The sequence below is a fragment of the Oncorhynchus keta genome, chromosome 19 (genome assembly GCF_023373465.1).
Source record: "Oncorhynchus keta strain PuntledgeMale-10-30-2019 chromosome 19, Oket_V2, whole genome shotgun sequence".
NCBI lineage: Eukaryota > Metazoa > Chordata > Actinopteri > Salmoniformes > Salmonidae > Oncorhynchus > Oncorhynchus keta.
This window is the reverse complement of record NC_068439.1, coordinates 87,628,826-87,636,678: the sequence shown is the minus strand read 5'-3', so window position 1 is coordinate 87,636,678 and position 7,853 is coordinate 87,628,826. Positions and strand designations below refer to the sequence as shown.

Here is a 7,853-nt window from a genome sequence, read left to right as displayed (position 1 = left end):
TGTGTTTACTTATAGCTTCCTGTGCCAACCGGAAGTGCCTTTAATTGGTGTCACAGTGGCAGTTTCCATGGGTTAGAAAAGTCACATCTCTCCAAAACTTCATATGTGTGACCAGGTAACCCTCCTAAACTGTAAATCAGTCATTTCTCCCAGCAGATGTCAAAGAAAAGCTCTCACACGCACACACAGCAAGGATGGAGTGAAAAAGTGTGGTTCTTAAAGACACAGAGAGCAGGCAATGGCATAAACATAATGTCTAGGCCGTGCCGAGTTCAACGAGATATCCCGCTTGACCGTAGCTCGCTCGGTCTGAGCGCAGCGACCATTAGAAAAGTAGGCCCAAAATGAAGCCTGCCCCACAAGCGTCATTTGCTTTTGGGTGACAGTGAGAGGGCACCGTTAGGGTAGAGAAGCACAATTCGACCTCAGAGTACGTTCTAAGGAGTCCTTCCGATCCCACGTGCAAGCCTAACGTTGACCGTGTGGCATTAACCCTTAATAGTTAAAAGAAGGTGTTTACTTCAAATAGTTTGCATTGACTTCTCCCCATAGGAATACATTGCCTGCACCCCTAAATTCAACCTGAAGTCTATATGGGTTATGAATGCCGTATGAACCTGTCTTTGATAACAGTCCATCAGGCCAGTATGAGGTCTACCTGTGTTGATTCTAGGCTTCCTGGACCAACCGGAAGTGGTTAAAATCACCCTAAAAGTGTTTTTCCATTACCTGCCTGCAGTTTGATAGACATAGTGCATTCAACCTGTGTAAATCAGTCAATTCTTAACGTAAGGACTTAAACTCAGGATTCTGTAAGTTTCTATGTCAATCAAGACATGGTTTACTTTTATACTTCCTGTGCCAACCGGAAGTGCCTTTAATGATGTCACAGTGGCAGTTTCCAAGGGTTAAAAAGGTCAGATCTTTCAAAACTTCATATGTGTGACTAGGTAACCCTCATGAACTGTAAATCAGTCATTTCTCCCAACAGATGTCAAAGAAAGCTCTCACACGCACACACAGCAAGGCTGGAGTGAAAAGTGCGGTTCTCAAAGACACAGAGAGCAGGCAATGGCATAAACATAATGTCTAGGCCGTGCCGAGTTCAACGAGATATCCCGCTTGACCGTAGCTCGCTCGGTCTGAGCGCAGCGACCATTAGAAAAGTAGGCCCAAAATGAAGCCTGCCCCACAACGTCATTTGCTTTTGGGTGACAGTGAGAGAACCGTTAGGGTGAGAAGCACAATTCGACCTCAGGTACGTTCCTAAGGTCCTTCCGATCCGTGCAAGCCTAACCTTGACCGTGTGGCATTAACCCTTAATAGTTAAAAGAAGGTGTTTACTGAATCAAAGAGTTTGCATTGACTTCTCTCCCCATAGGAATACATTGCCTGAACCCCTAAATTCAACCTGAAGTCTATATGGGTTTACTTATAGCTTCCTGTGAATGCCGTATGAACCTGTCTTTGATGACAGTCCATCAGGCCAGTATGAAAAAGTGCGGTTCTCAAAGGTCTACCTGTGTTGATTCTAAGCTTCCTGGACCAACCGGAAGTGGTTAAAATCACCCTAAAAGTGTTTTTCCATTACCTGCCTGCAGTTTGATAGACATAGTGCATTCAACCCTGTGTAAATCAGTCAATTCTTAACGCCTGCAGTAAGGACTTAAAACTCAGGATTCTGTAAGTTTCTATGTCAATCAAGACATGGGTTTACTTATAGCTTCCTGTGCCAACCGGAAGTGCCTTTAATGATGTCACAGTGGCAGTTTCCAAGGGTTAAAAAGGTCAGATCTTTCAAAACTTCATATGTGTGACTAGGTAACCCTCATGAACTGTAAATCAGTCATTTCTCCCAACAGATGTCAAAGAAAAGCTCTCACACGACACACACAGCAAGGCTGGAGTGAAAAAGTGCGGTTCTCAAAGACACAGAGAGCAGGCAATGGCATAAACATAATCTCTAGGCCGTGCCGAGTTCAACGAGATATCCCGCTTGACCGTAGCTCGCTCGGTCTGAGCGCAGCGACCATTAGAAAGTAGGCCCAAAATGAAGCCTGCCCCACAACGTCATTTGCTTTTGGGTGACAGTGAGAGAACCGTTAGGTGAGAAGCACAATTCGACCTCAGGTACGTTCCTAAGGTCCTTCCGATCCGTGCAAGCCTAACCTTGACCGTGTGGCATTAACCCTTAATAGTTAAAAGAAGGTGTTTACTTCAAAGAGTTTGCATTGACTTCTCTCCCCATAGGAATACATTGCCTGAACCCCTAAATTCAACCTGAAGTCTATATGTGGTTATGAATGTTTTATGAACCTGTCTTTGATGACAGTCCATCAGGCCAGTATGAGGTCTACCTGTGTTGATTCTAAGCTTCCTGGACCAACCGGAAGTGGTTAAAATCACCCTAAAAGTGTTTTTCCATTACCTGCCTGCAGTTTGATAGACATAGTGCATTCAACCCCTGTGTAAATCAGTCAATTCTTAACGTAAGGACTTAAACACAGGATTCTGTAAAAGCATAGCCCAGTGAGGATATGTGTTGACTTATAGCTTCCTGTGCCAACCGGAAGTGCCTTAATTGGTGTCTCAGGGGCTGTTTCGAGGGTTAAAAAGTCAGATCTGTCCAAAACTTCATATGTGTGATTAGGCAACCCCCATGAACTGTAAATCAGTCATTTTTCCCATAAAATTTCAAAGGAAAACTAAATCACACAGACACACAACTTGGAAGGAGGGACGTTGGGGTTTGTAGAGACAGACAGTGCCTCCAATAGTTAGCTTTGTTCGAGCTAAAAAAGAACCAGACCTAGAGTTCAAACTTTAGAAACCTGTTCTAGACCTCAGGTCGATAGTGCGTGGTGAGTTAGGTGGCTCTAGAAGGTTCTCGACCGAGAAATAGCCTCGTACATTTGCAATGATTTCAATTCATTTTGACCATTACGAAAATGGCGACATTTAGAAAAGTCTCAGAGACACAAGACTAGGTGCATTGGAACCGGCTCGGCCATAGAGCCACAGGACCCCAACGTTTGCGGTCCGATAGCTCATTCAAGGACCCCATAGCAAGGCATGGAAAAAGTGGATTTTCAGCACCAATTAGGGTTTTACTCGGGCACCGAAGGACCCATCGAGCCGAAACTCGGGATTCGGGGTCGCCTCACATAGGCCTTCACATAATGTCTGACCTGGACCCGCAGCTAGAACGTAACTATGTGTTTTACGTTTTTATTATGTTTTAAACTAAAGGCGCTGTGAATTATGGGCCTGCTCTGACATATGTGATAGTTGGCTTCTAAATGAGTTGGAAAAAGTGGGTTTGGTGTCAATTGGTATCAGTTTGGTGTCAGAATGACATCTAATTGACTGGTGGACACTGACTTGCTAGTTGACTTTGTACATTAGCAATATGTTTAAACGGAGAGGGACCATCACCAAAAGTGACATTCTGAAATCAACCCTAACGAGCCATGGAGATGAACCAGAATCACTGCCCAGCTATCCCGAGTTCATCGGGCCAGTCAATTTCACATTCCTGCAGGATTTTATAGCATGACAAATTCGTATGGTACCTGCCCATTGAACCATATTGCAAATGCACAGTGACTTTGCAAAATTCTATAGTGAGAAAACATAAACAAATGGACATGATGAAATCAACACAACGAGTGATGGAAATGTACAACTATCACTGCTCAGCCATCCTGTGTTCATCAGACCAGTCAATTTTGCATTTTTGAGCATGTCAAATTTCATATGGTAAATGCACATTGAAACATATTGCAAATGCGCGTGCACTTGCAATATGATTCTATAGTGTAAAAACATCACCTAATGGACATGATGAAATCAACACAACGAGTGATGGAAATGTACAACTATCACTGCCCGGCCATCCTGTGTTCCCATAGCGAGCATTAATATCAGAATGACCGGTAAATGCATTTACAACCATATTTTTATTTTTGGGTTACCAGTTGCACAACAATGCACGTGCATTTGCAATATGATTCTATAGTGAAAAAACATCACCTAATGGACATGATGAAATCAACACAACGAGTGATGGAAATGTACAACTATCACTGCTCGGCCATCCTGTGTCCATCAGACCAGTCAATTTTGCATTTTTGAGCATGTCAAATTTCATATGCAAATGTAAATGCACATTGAAACATATTGCAAATGCGCATCCTGTGTTCGACCAGTCAATTTTGCAATATGATTCTATAGTGTAAAAACATCACCTAATGGACATGATGAAATCAACACAACGAGTGATGGAAATGTACAACTATCACTGCTCGGCCATCCTGTGTTCCATCAGACCAGTCAATTTTGCATTTTTGAGCATTTCAAATTTCATATGGTAAATGCCCTATTGAACATATTGCAAATGCACGTGCATTTGCAATATGATTCTATAGTGAAAAACATCACCTAATGGACATGATGAAATCAACACAACGAGTGATGGAAATGTACAACTATCACTGCTCAGCCATCCTGTCCATCAGACCAGTCAATTTTGCATTTTGAGCATGTCAACCCATTTCATATGGTAAATGCACATTGGAAACATATTGCAAATGCGCGCACTTGCAATATGATTCTATAGTGTAAAAACATCACCTAATGGACATGATGAAATCAACACAACGAGTGATGGAAATGTACAACTATCACTGCTCGCCATCCTGTGTCCATCAGACCAGTCAATTTTGCAGAATTTTAAAATGCATGACAAATTTTTTATGGTAAATGCACATTACCAGTTGCAAATGCACGTGACTTTGCAATATGATTCTATAGTGAAAAAACATCACCTAATGGACATGATGAAATCAACACAACGAGTGATGGAAATGTACAACTATCACTGCTCGGCCATCCTGTGTTCATCAGACCAATATCAATTTTGCATTTTGAGCATGTCAATTTTTATTTTTGGTAAATACCATTGAAACATATTGCAAAATGCGCGCACTTGCAATATGATTCTATAGTGTAAAAACATCACCTAATGGACATGATGAAATCAACACAACGAGTGATGAAATGTACAACTATCACTGCCCGGCCATCCTGTGTCCATCAGACCAGTCAATTTTGCATTTTTGAGCATGTCAAATTTCATATTTTTGGTAAATGCACATTGAAACATATTGCAAATGCGCGCACTTGCAATATGATTCTATAGTGAAAAACATCACCTAATGGACATGATGAAATCAACACAACGAGTGATGGAAATGTACAACTATCACTGCTCGGCCATCCTGTGTCCATCAGACCAGTCAATTTTGCATTTTTGAGCATGTCAAATTTCATATGGTAAATGCACATTGAAACATATTGCAAATGCGCGCACTTGCAATATGATTCTATAGTGTAAAAACATCACCTAATGGACATGATGAAATCAACACAACGAGTGATGGAAATGTACAACTATCACTGCCCGGCCATCCTGTGTTCCCATAGCAGATTAATATCAGAATGACCGGTTTTGCATTTTTGAACCATTTCAAATTTTTGGGTTACCAGTTGCACAACAATGCACGTGCATTTGCAATATGATTCTATAGTGAAAAACATCACCTAATGGACATGATGAAATCAACACAACGAGTGATGGAAATGTACAACTATCACTGCCAGGCCATCCTGTGTTCATCAGGCCAGTCAATTTCACATTCCTGCAGGATTTTTCATAGCATGACAAATTCGTGATGGTACCTGCCCATTGAACCATATTGCAAATGCATTTACAGTGACTTTGCAAAAATGTGAGAAAACATAAACAAATGGACATGATGAAATCAACACAACGAGTGATGGAAATGTACAACTATCACTGCTCAGCCATCCTGTGTTCATCAGACCAGTCAATTTTGCATTTTTGAGCAAGGTCAAATTTCATATGGTAAATGCACATTGAAACATATTGCAAATGCACGTGCACTTGCAATATGATTATATAGTGAAAAAACATCACAAAATGGACATGATGAAGTCAACACAACCCAGTGATGGAAAGGAACAACTATCACTGCCCGGCCATCCCGAGTTCATCAGGCCAGTCAATTTTGCATTTCTGCAGGATTTTTGAGCATGTCAAATTTCTTATGTCATTTGGCCCACAAAAAAATCCTTATGCACAATTTAAAAAAATATATAAAAAAATATGATAATAAAATTGGACAAAAGTATATTCATACAGTTCTTACACATGTGTAATTGACAAAAAATTGAAAGAATTTCAAAACGGTCCAGAAAGCACTTTTAAGGGTGTGTGAAGTTTTTACAAAATTTTGACATTTTGACTTTTGACTTTGACTTCCTATGAAATCATATTGGAATTGGACAAAACATATTCCTTATGCGCATATAAAAAAAAATTAAAAAAATTATGATAATAAAATTGGACAAAAGTATATTCATACAGTTCTTACACATGTGTAATTGACAAAAAAATCGAAAGAATTTCGAAAAACGGTCCAGAAAGCACTTTTTTATGGGTGTGTGAAGTTTTTTACAAAATTTTGACATTTTTGACTTTTGACTTTTGACTTCCTATGAAATCATATTGGAATTGGACAAAACATATTCCTTATGCGCATATAAATTTTTTTAAAAAAAATTATGATAATAAAATTGGACAAAAGTATATTCATACAGTTCTTACACATGTGTAATTGACAAAAAAATCGAAAGAATTTCGAAAAACGGTCCAGAAAGCACTTTTTTAAGGGGTGATAAGTTTTTGAAAAAAATTTCATTTTTTCAAAATTTTACTTTTGGACATTAATTTGGGTTACATCTCCAATATGAAAAACCCCGGTGGAGCGCATTTGCCCCCTGTTGAATTTTTAAAGTGTTACAACTGGCAATTACCATATGGCATTTGCAATACACTTTGCATGAATCAACGCCGAATTGGGTGGTATTGGCCAATGTGTATATGGTTTGTCCGATGCCAATGACTTGCCATTCATTTTTGTCCAATACAGGGGGATTCCCTTACATGACTTCTAACAGTAGGTTGTCGTAAGACAAGGCTGCATGAAGTGTGAACTGGAGTTTTCTTGGATCCATAAAACAATGTGCTTTTGGAGAATGTGGGCATCGATCCCACTACCTCACGCGTGCAAAGCATTTGAGCTAATTCCCCAGCCATTTGGAATTTCTGCAAGAAGCAACCAAGAGGGTCCAGTCTTGTCAGGCTATGCTGTTGGTGGACTTGTTTGTTGATGTGCCAGCACTTGCAGAGTCTCAGTGCATTTCAACAATTGAGCAAAATAGCAAATTGCCGGTTAGCTCAGTTGGTTAGAGTGTGGTGCTAATAACGCCAAGGTCATGGGTTCGATCCCCATACTGGCTATTATGTACATTTTGAGTGTCAAAATTACGAGTCACATGCATGTGAATTGTCAAGGGTGCCACAGAATTATGTTGATTGAATTGCCGGAATAGCTCAGTTGGGAGAGCGTTAGACTGAAGATCTAAAGGTCCCTGGTTTGATCGCGGGTTTCGGCATCTTTATTTGTTCTTTCTTTATGCTCTGGCTTCAAGGAACCTTTCCACAGCTTTGTTTGTGGGCCTCAATGGTGTGTGCTACGCTGCTCCTCTGAAAGTAAGGGAATACCCCCCTGTATTGGACAAAAATGAATGGCATGTCATTGGCATCGGACAAACCATATACACATTGGCCAATACCACCCAATTCGGCGTTGATTCATCCAAAGTGTATTGCAAATGCCATATGGTAATTGCCAGTTGTAACACTTTAAAAATTCAACAGGGGGCAAATGCGCTCCACCGGGGTTTTTCATATTGGATATGTAACCCAA

General features: G+C 40.5%; 1 non-coding gene across 1 annotated transcript; it reads left to right on the top strand.

Moving 5' to 3' along the window:
• The first annotated feature begins 7,310 nt into the window (after positions 1-7,310).
• Positions 7,311-7,384, top strand: trnai-aau (transfer RNA isoleucine (anticodon AAU)). Its single transcript has one exon. It is a non-coding gene; the product is annotated as a tRNA-Ile (tRNA).
• Positions 7,385-7,853: the final 469 nt, after the last annotated feature.